General features: G+C 41.9%; 1 protein-coding gene across 4 annotated transcripts in view; it reads left to right on the top strand.

Moving 5' to 3' along the window:
- agpat3 (1-acylglycerol-3-phosphate O-acyltransferase 3) overlaps positions 1-405 on the top strand; it is a 42951-nt gene extending 42546 nt beyond the window's left edge. For all 4 annotated transcript variants that reach the window (XM_063212458.1, XM_063212456.1, XM_063212457.1 and 1 more), the window contains one exon: positions 1-405. This exon is cut by the window's left edge and continues 412 nt beyond it. The gene's annotated coding sequence lies outside the window, so the exon portion shown is untranslated.
- Positions 406-7839: the final 7434 nt, after the last annotated feature.

Genomic DNA, 7839 nt, shown 5'->3' with positions numbered 1-7839 from the left:
AGAGACTGTACTTGCTATGGCCACGCACAGACGCACACATACACACGCACATACAGACTCACACACACACACACACACACACACACACACACGCATGTACAGACGCACACATACAAACAAACCAACAAACAGGAGAGTGTGTGGTAATTGTGCTAAAGAGGATTCAAAGTGTTCCTTACAAACTAACAGAACTAATGCTAAACACATGGAAGGCTAGGCTATGGCTAATGCTAAGCGTGTGCACATGGGAGGCTAGGCTATGGCTAATGCTAAGCGTGTGCACATGGGAGGCTAGGCTATGGCTAATGCTAAGCGTGGGCACATGGGAGGCTAGGCTATGGCTAATGCTACACGTGTGCACATGGGAGGCTAGGCTATGGCTAATGCTAAGCATGGGCACATGGGAGGCTAATGCTAAGCGTGGGCACATGGGAGGCTAGGCTATGGCTAATGCTACACGTGTGCACATGGGAGGCTGTGACTCAATGGTCATATCACTCTGTCACGGTCAGCCCATGCTAGAGAGAAGAGAAGGCCAGTGTTTTGATTGGATAATGCCAATGGGATAGTCTAATGTAATGTGGTCAATTGTTCAGAGCATCCACCAACATCACCCTGGGGACCCCAGCAGCTGATTGGTCATTACCCCGGGGACCCCACCAGCTGATTGGTTGTTTGGTTTGTTTGTTTTGTTTGCTGTAACACCCCTCTCTGGCCACACACATATGTACACACACACAAACATGCTTACACAGAAACACACATGCACAGACACACACACAGAAACACATGCTTACACAGAAACACACATGCACAGAAACACACATGCACAGAGAATGTGCAGACATGTGGGATCTTCATGGCATCAAGAACCTGTAGAAGAACACGGAACACAGAACATGGACTACGATGATCTAGAACACGGAATGCCATGATTTGATCTGCCGTTGTCGTCGTTTGCTCCATCTCTAGAAAACCTGCGTTGAGAGATTTGTTTTCCTTTCGTGTGCATTGTTCCTGTTGCCGGTGTGTTCCGCCTGTTAAAACGTTTTCTCCGGAAAACAAAAGAACTGTTTGTGGCGGTGTAACAAGGCAATAGCTCACTTATTTTTTGTGTTGCTGTCATGGTTAGCTTATCCCCCCTCTGCCTTGTGTAGAGACCCCCCAAAAAAACACACACACACACACCCTTGTGTAGAGACCGCATTGGTACCGTGTGTGCGTGCGTGTGCGCGTATGTGTGCGTGTGCGCGTGTGTGCGTGTTGACCATTACTCTGTTCCTGGCTGTCTGTCGCCTCCAAACCAAGTGATGAATGAAATGTGTGTGCGTGTGCGTATGCGTGCGTGCGTGCGTGTGTGTTTGTGTGTGTGTGTGTGTGACGTATGAAATGTTTGTGTGTGTATGCGTGCGTGTGCGTGTGACATATGAAATGTGCTTGTGTGTGTGTGACATATGAAATGTGTGCGTATCCCAAACCAAGTGACATATGCAAAGCATGTAGAGACTTTGGCGCTTTCAATTCTCTTGTTTTAGAAAGAAGAAAAAACTAAAAAGAGAGAGAGAGAGAGAAAGAGAAAGAAAGTATTTGGGGAGGAGGGTTATTATTTGTTATTTCTCGTCTTAAAACTTGCTAGCTGAATTAACAACAAAAGAACAAAATAAACCTAAGTCAAGAGGCAAGGGGGGCCTAACCTCATCGAGCGTTGGAGCGTGTGTGTGTGTGTGTGTGTGTGTGCGCGTGTGTGTGTCTCAGAGTTTTTAGCAGCTGTGAACTGAAGACTACTGTAGATAATAACGACCCTCGAGCCAGCACCCGGCAACAGAGGGGTAACCGCGGCAACGGATGCCTAACTTGTTCCATTGCATTCGGGCCCCGAGCAGACACTGGGGCGGGGGTGGATGATCTTTTGGGGAGGGATGGCTGGGAAGATGATGAAGATGAAGATGATGATGATGAAGTTGATGATGATGTTCGCATTCGATGGAATAATTCCTCATCCCTCTGGTGTTTGGAGGATGCGGAGGGCGGAGTTTAAAAAAATGTATATTTAGAAGCCTATAGAGAATAGTGAATTTAATTCAGATTTTTGTTTTTTCCTTTTTTTTGTATTACCTTCCAAATTGATTAAAGACTTCGAAACAAGGACGCGTGTGTATGTGTCAGCTGTGTTTGTGTTGTTGTGTACTCTGTAATATGGTTACGTGTTGAGCCTTAGTTCACCACCAGGAAGTGGTAAACCTACAGGCCTCATTAAATTAAGGAAATGAGGACTCCAGGCTCTTCTATTAGATGATTTACCATGGTCCATGCGATTAACTTTGCTTTACTACTGAACCAGCTTCTTAGTAAACTCTACTCTATGATTCAAAGTTCAAAGTACAAAGTACTTTATTTGCCATTTGTGCATAAACTAGTAGTCCAAGCACATAGGAACTCTTGTGCAGGCCCTCTGAGTCAATAAATAGAATTAAATAGAAAAATAGATAAAAAGTGATAAAAATCAAAGAGATCAAAAGAATAATAATAATAAATAAAGGTGGATCAAATGTTCTTTTTTGCCATCAGTCTCACTGTTGCTGGGAAGAAACTGATGAAAAACCTTGCTTTTCTGGTAGGAATGTTGTCCGCTCTACTGTGTCTCAGTTTGTAAGTGCAATGCTTGTGTTTGAGCAGAGAGTTAGCTGGATGGAGTGGGTCTTTAATGATTCTCTCTGCTCTCCTATGACTGCGCTGTACATATATAGAGTCCATGGAGGGAAGTGCTGTGCCTATAATCCTCTAGCCTCGCGAGCCATCCTACGTACTTCCGCCAAAGGATTGGCTCCACTACTGTAGTCTGGCCGTGCTTCTCTGTGGAGTGCTTGGAGCAGTAGAATTTTGATTGCAACGCCCCCCCAGAAAACAGCCAATAATGGAATACGCCCCCCACGTGGGGACGAAAGGGGGAGAACGCTCGTGACAATGACGTACACATCTGCGCCAGAGCCATTGGTCTGCGCTATGTTGTTGTTGAGTAACTGCCAGCGATTGGGTGAGAGGTGTCCAATAATTTCAAACTATAACTGAGTGCAAACTTCCTGCTTCCTACAATCGCTTCAGAGCAAACAAATGCCAGACCATGAATACGAAATGAAATGGTAGTATTATGGGATGGTCAGGACCAGGCTAATAATCCTCTCTGCAGTCTTAATTATTCGTTGCAAAGACTTCCTTTCAGCCTGAGTGATGTTGCCATACCAGACAGTGATGCCTGTTGTGAGGATGCTCTCTACAAGTCCTCTGTAGGCCTGGGTAAGAGGGCGGTAGTTCAGTCCAGCCTTCCTAAGCATCCTAATAAAGTACAGCCTTTGCTGGGCTTTTTTCACGATGGATGTGGTATTCAGACTCCAGCTCAGGTTTGATGTTACTTGCATGCCTAGGAATTTATGACTTTCAGCCCTCACCACCTCTGTCCCTTTAATGTGCAGAGGTTGTAGGGGAGGAGGATGTTTTCTAAAGTCCACTATATAATTTCCCTCGTCTTGTCTGTGTTGAGGATGAGGTCGTTTGTCTCCCCATAGTCAATGATGTAGTTCACAACAGACCTGTATCCTGACTCGTCCCCTTCTTTAATGAGCCCCAGGATGGTAGTGTCATCAGCATATTTGATGATGATGGTGTTGTCATGGCTTGAGAGAAGGTCATGGGTATACAGCGTGAAGAGTTTAGCACTGAGGCAGCATCCTTGTGGAGATCCCGTACTGACTGTGAGCTCAGAGGACACCCGCCCCCCCATTCTCACCACCTGTGGTCTCTCTATAAGGAAGTCCAGTATCCAGTTACAGGTGGGAGTTGGGAGGCCAAGGACTGTCAGTTTCTGAATCAGCCTGCTTGGGTGGATGGTATTGAAGGCAGAACTGTAGTCCAGGAAAAGCATTCGGACATACGCTCCGCTACTCTCCAGGTGCTCCAGTGTGTGGTGTAAAGCTATTGCTACTGCATCATCCACTGATCGGTTGGGACGGTAGGCAAACTGAAAGGGGTCAGTAGTGTCCTGGACTGTATAATTTATATGGGCTAAGACCAGTTTTTCAAGGCACTTCATGGCGACTGATGTACCTGTACCACAGGCCTGAAGTCATTAAGAGTTTTTGTGTCTGGTCTTTTTGGAACTCTTTCTTATTAAAAGTCATGAAACAGTGGAAATGGTGGAATGTTAGAGCTGGATGAACACATTCTAAAGCAAAATGAGAGTCCTAGCTTTTAAATGCAACTTACTTCATGTTTTTAAGTGCTTCTGAGGCTATTTAGGTATTTAATAGATAGAGGGCAAATCAAATTACTGTTTTGTATATTACCAGTGTGAACTTGTTTTGAAGCACCTTCTTGATGGTAAAGATCTTCTGAGAATAGAAAATGGAGATGAGAAACATCCCAGGACTCCCAAAAGATGGCCAGTGCATGAGCTTGAGTAACGACCGACATACAACACTGCATGTGAACTTCTGTTCTTCTGTTTCACCACTGATCTTTAACAGTCTGTAGGCCTACCTACAATAATGAGGACCCAATTCTGGGGCCCCCTCTCTCCTTGGCCCCGGGACAACTGATGGGAATGTACTGTAATGGGAATGCTGACAAATATTTTACACACACACACACACTGCTGTGTTGTAAACTACTTAAGGACTTTATTTAACATAATCATTATTGCATTGCAAATGTTAGCATGTTAGATTAATATTTACTTTGTGTGTGTGTGTGTGAGAGAGAGAGTGAGAGTAATGTGTTTACACGTTTGTGTGTGTGTGTGTGTGTGTGTGTGTGTGTGTGTGTGTGTGTGTGAACACACCTGATCTAACATTAATCAGTGAACAGAATAGATCGATCATTTTTGTAAATTGGCTGTTGTTTTGACAGCTATATGGAAACATGCTATTCCTCCAGAATAATTAAATACCAATCATTGTATAATGCTCTTAAAACTGTGGTTACTCGTGTAACACTATAGCATTGCTCTTTGGTAGTTTGAGCCATGTCCATAAAATGTGTGTGAGTGGATTACAGATTTGTGGACAGATTTCTCTAGAAAACAGGCTAAAAGATTGGCCAAAGTCTGCTCAGTATCCAGCATAATTGGGGGCCTTTTCATTTGGAGGCGCAGGTGCCACATGTATCCTTAAAGTGATTCTGTCCCATTTTTGGAAATAAGCTTATTTTACTCCTCCCCTTGAGTTAAATAATATGCGCTTACCTTTCTCTTCAGCTGGTGACTACTGGTCTCATAGGACTCGATGTTAACTGATAGCTTGGAGGTAAAATTTGCACTGACATAGCCAGGGAACGGTTGAAAGTATAGGAGAATAGTAAAACCCTTTTATTTAACTTAAGGGGAGGTGTAAAATAAGCTAATTTCCAAAAATGGGACAGTATCACTTAAAGACACTCAGTGAGCAGTGCTATGATAAACACCTATCTGTCAATCGAAATAAAGAAGTAAAATGTGTGTGCTGGTATCATCTCAGGGCTTTTCTCTGCTGCTCAGCTGCTAGACTATCACCACCTGTAGGATGGAGGAGAAAATGAGATGATGTCCACTATCAATACACACACGTGCGCGCACATGTACACACACACACACACACATACAGTGGTGCTCATTTACATACCCCAGTAGAATATTTTGTTTTTTTAGCAATTTTTCAAAGAATATAAATGATACCAAAAATCTGCGCTTATGACCGATGACTATTGTTTGAATCAAGCCATCTATTGGCAAGAAACTGGTTTTACTTTTTTTTTTTTTTTTTAAATAACAATAACAGCAAAAACTACCCAGATACGCTTGATCATAAGTTTACAAACCCTGTTGATTGAGGCTGAATACATTCATACAATTTCACACAAGCGGGTCTGAAAGGATATTACAGTTAACCATCTTCACTTCTGAGCTGTTATATTGTGATTTGATTGTGCAGAAAACGTCAGTGAGTAGTTGAACTCCTGAGAGAACCTTGCATCCCTAAAGTCAGTGATTCACTACAGTTTTCATGTTCTAAATCATGAAGAAAGCATAAGATTTGTCATAAGTGTCTTTCGGGGCAGATCATTGAACATTAAACAGGAAAGGCACATGAAAGGCATCAAAACAAATTCAGAATGTCAATTGGCACTGTTGCAATAATTGCAATACGAGGGCTTCGGTTGTAATCAAGCCATTGGCAGGTAGATGAAATAAAATCTTATCCATAATTGCGAGGGAAGTTGTTCAGGAGGCATAGGACAACCACTTCAGGTGAAATATAGGAGAACATGAAAAAATGTTTAACGCTGTACAGCAAAGAGGCACTTGAGGAAAGATGGGCTGTTGGGGGTTGCCAGGAGAAAGCCATAAATTACTACGACATTGCAAACATGTTATTTTGCAATGAATGAATAATATTACAAGGTTTACCTAATCATTGTATTGTTCAGAGTAGGTATTTAGATCTGTTCAATATATAATAGTGATTCTATGATTCGCCTAAGCTTTTGGCAAAAGCAAAATGTCAATTGTCAGTATTTTTTTTTTTCAACTAAATGACCTAGATGTTTACATAGTGTATATATTCAAGTTTCCAAACAAACACATTGCCAAACTTAACCTTGAATCATTTGATAAATACTCTAATGAAAGCGAACATTTGCTTGATTATTTTGTCAACAGTGTTATGGACAAATACTATGTCATTTCAAACATATATAAAAATACTACAGAGTTGAAACAACATACGTTTGAAAGTGCTCATGTCCCTTAGCAATAATGTTGTCATTAATCTGTGCAACTGATATAGAAAATGTGATTGTTGAGCTTAATAAGTAGGATTTTATGATTCACTGTGATACAGACTGACACATTTTTGATTATAAATCCCTGTAACGTCTGATTTGAATTTTTTCACCCTCCTTACACAAGACTTCCTTCTCCAGAGATAATCCCTAGTGTCTGTTCATAGGATTTTTCCAACACATAAGGGATCAATAGCTCAAAAACACTTTCAAAACAGTCAACCGTGTTACTCAACTGTGTTATGGTCAAGTCGGCACTTTTTTAGGAGAAAAAACAGAGCAGACAAACCCATCTCCCTAGAACACAAATTATTTTGTTTGTTTGTCTGTCAATATGGAGATAAATTGGCAAAAACATACTCCTCCTCAACTGTCATCAGTGTTGCCAGGTTGGGTTGGTTCCCGCCCAATTGGGCTGCTTAGGATGGCCGTGTGCGGGTAAAAATGGCATTTATCAGAAAAACCCGCCCACTTTTTGCCATAGAAATCAATAGAATTGGGCGGGATTTTGTGCTTCTAGGCGGGTTTTGAACATTTTTTGGGCTGGAAATCATCAGCCTCATCTGGCAACCCTGACTGTCATAGCTAATTGTAACACCATTGACGGTAACACGGCTTGACATTTCAGCCATTTTTATGGTGTTGTGCTAACTGAGTTCCACCACAAAACCTTAATCACTTCATGTGTTTGTATGCTTTATCTGTGTTTTTCTACATGTGATTTCTAATTCAGATTCTTATGAATATGTTGATAACACAATTGACAGGCAATTTTCCCGCTATGAGAACATGAAAAAGAATGGATTAAATTATGGAAGCTCAAAACTTACCAAAAAGTATTCCCATATCCTGCCAAAGAGGTTATGACATCTGATAGTAATTTTTATACTACAGAATTCTGCAGACTCGGTGTAGGAAAATCAGTCTTGATCCAGGCTTTATTACTTGCAATGATGCATCAAAGGAGAGAGGTTACAAGCAGTTCAATCAAGAGTTTATTGTCATTGTCAAAAAGGCAACGAAATTGTG

Source organism: Engraulis encrasicolus, chromosome 12 (genome assembly GCF_034702125.1).
Source record: "Engraulis encrasicolus isolate BLACKSEA-1 chromosome 12, IST_EnEncr_1.0, whole genome shotgun sequence".
Taxonomy (NCBI): Eukaryota; Metazoa; Chordata; class Actinopteri; order Clupeiformes; family Engraulidae; genus Engraulis; species Engraulis encrasicolus.
Note: the sequence above shows the minus strand (reverse complement) of the source record. Positions and strands in the feature narration are given on the sequence as shown.